General features: G+C 37.8%; 1 pseudogene; it reads left to right on the top strand.

Moving 5' to 3' along the window:
* Nucleotides 1-539, top strand: part of LOC102866387 — an 8,513-nt pseudogene extending 7,974 nt beyond the window's left edge.
* Nucleotides 540-2,759: the final 2,220 nt, after the last annotated feature.

The raw sequence follows: 2,759 nt of genomic DNA, 5'->3' as shown, positions 1-2,759 counted from the left end.
GAATATACCACAGCTTCTCTACCCATTCGTTTGTTGATGGGCATTTAGGTTGTTTCCAACTCCTTGCTATTGTAAACAAAGCCGCGATACCCTTTTGTGAGCACAAACAGATCCATCGGGTCTTCTGTGACTTGTTCCCTGTGTTAAACCTAGCCTGTATGGGCACTTCCATGGCTCTAAGTGAGGATGTGATTCACACTGTGACCATCATCACTATTGTCTTAATCATTGCTCTATCCTATATAAGAATCTTCATCATGATTCATGGGACTTCCTTTGCTGGGGGTCAGCAAAAGTCTTTTCTACTTGTGCAGGCCATCTCACTGCCTTCAAAATTTTCTTTGACAGTTGCATCTCTCATGTATTTGTGTTTCGATGCCACTTATCCACCAGTTTTGGACACAGCCGTTTCACTAATGCTTACTGTCCTTGCTCCATATTTCAATCCTATTGTTTATAATCTGAGAAACAAGGACATGAAGGATGTGATTAAAAAGTTTTTCTGCCCTCAGAAATTATTGACAACATCTGGAGATTAATTCTGAGTCATATAATGTCTTCGATTATTTTCATGTTTCTATAACACATTAAAACCTCAAATTATTCCACATATACTTTTTACCACAGTGAAACTTCTGCAACTCTGATGTCTTTACCTTCTGTAAACCTGATGACTTTTTCCATGTTTAGGTGGATAAAAATCACCCAAGTGTTTCTAATTCTCTGCGTTATTATTGTGAAATTTTCTGTTTTCACTGTCAGGGACTTTATTTGTGGTTGAATAGTTTGTGGTGGTGATGTGTTTTGTTTTATTTTGTTTTTTCCTTTTTTCTTTTTTTTTCCCCACAAAGTCTTAGTAAGTGAATAATTGTTGATCACTTTAAAACAAAACCCCACAGTCATCAAGTTAATTCAGATTCAAAGTGATCTTAGAAGTCAGAATATATCAGTATTGTTTTGTACAACCAAACAAAGAACAAAATATTACTTCCTAATATACATTATCTTAATTGTTCCTCAAAATAAACAGCACACAGAGAGAAATGATACAAATTCTGAGAAATGGGGAAATATGACTTCAGTAGATCCATGTTTATTACAAAAAAAAAGGTAACCAGACAGAGTTTGGAAACAATCAAATGATATTGCTAATACCACAAGAGAGCAAAATCCTGCTGAAGAGTATCCAAAAATGACTGGAACGGAACATTGAAAAAGAACTACCAGGTAGACAAGCTGTGTTTAGAAGAGGTCATGAGACTAGAGATTTTATTGCCAATGCCAGATAGATGTGGCTGAAAGCAAATAGTACTAGAGGAATGTCTGTGTTTTATTGACTATGCAAAGACATTTGATTGTGTGGATCATGACACATTGTGGCTAACCTTAGGGAAAATGGGAATGCCAGAATGTTTGATTGTACTCATGTGAAACCTATACTTGGACAAAGAAGCAGTTCTCAGAATAGAGTAGGGAGACATGACATACTTAAAAATCAGGAAAGAAGTGTGTCAGGGAATGTATCCAGTCTCCATACCTTTTCAGTCTATACACAGAACAGATCATCTGGGAGGCTGGACTTTATCAGGGGAAATGTAGCATAGGATTAGAGGAAGACTCATCAACAGTCTATGTTAAGCAGATGACCCAACCTTGCTTGCTAAAACTGAGGAGGACCTGAAGTGTTGCTGCAGAAGGTCAAGTACTGTAACCTCTAATAAAGATTAAAGTTCAACATGAAGAAGATAAAGATTCTTACCACTGGGCCAATTGGCAGCACCATGATAGATGGGGAAGAGATTGAGGTTATTAATAGTTAACAGCTTGCTTGTCTCCTCAATCACCAGTCTTGGTACAGTAGTAAGGATCTCAAAAATTGAATTGAGCTGGGAAAATCTGCTGTCAGGGACCTCTTCAGAGTACTAAGAAGCAACAGTGTCAGTCTAGAGACTAAAGGGTGTATGAACTAGGCCTTGGTCTTTACAAGCACTTTCTATGTATTAGGGGGCTGGGCAATGACTAAGGATGACAGAAGAAGAATCAATTTGAGTTGCAGTGCTGGAGATGAGTACTGAACATACTATGGCCTGACAAGAGAACAAACAGATCTGTCTTGGAGAGGGTGAAACCAAATTTCTCCTTGGAAACTAGGATTTTGAAGCTCTATCTCACATACTTTAGACACATGACCAGAAGGGACTGGTCCTTGGAGAAAGACATCATATTTGGGAAGGGTAGAGGGACAGCTCAGGAGAAGAAGACCCCGGATGAATTGGATAGACATAATGACTGGGATAATGGGGTAGATATATCAGAGTCCATGAGACTGGCTCAAAATAGAACAGGCTTCAGAGCTGCTATATGTAGTGTTGCTATGAGTCACAGGTGACTCCACGGCACCTGACAACAAAAATAACAATAGATAATATTCCAGTAATGTTCTGTAGTCATAGTGCAGAGGACTTGAAATAAATAAAGAGTGGAACTGCCTTGCTGTTTTTGTGAGGTAACATTGAATCAAGTGTGACTTATAGCAACTTTCCGAACAGACGGATCTCAACTTTGTCCTGTTCTATGCCAATGTTGCTCTTGTTGTTATTTGCCATTGAGTTGACCATGACTTATAGAGGACTAGAATTCCAAGGTTTGTACTTTAGAAGGTGACTATATATTTTTGTTTCCATTGAGGTTTTGAGAATTATTTTTGTTTGATTTTGGATTATAAATTACCTAATTTGTTTAATACAGAATGAGATAAA

The sequence above is a fragment of the Elephantulus edwardii genome, unplaced genomic scaffold (assembly GCF_000299155.1).
Source record: "Elephantulus edwardii isolate Elephantulus edwardi_28Jun2011 unplaced genomic scaffold, EleEdw1.0 scaffold00168, whole genome shotgun sequence".
NCBI lineage: Eukaryota > Metazoa > Chordata > Mammalia > Macroscelidea > Macroscelididae > Elephantulus > Elephantulus edwardii.
This window is presented reverse-complemented; position numbering and strand designations above follow the sequence as displayed.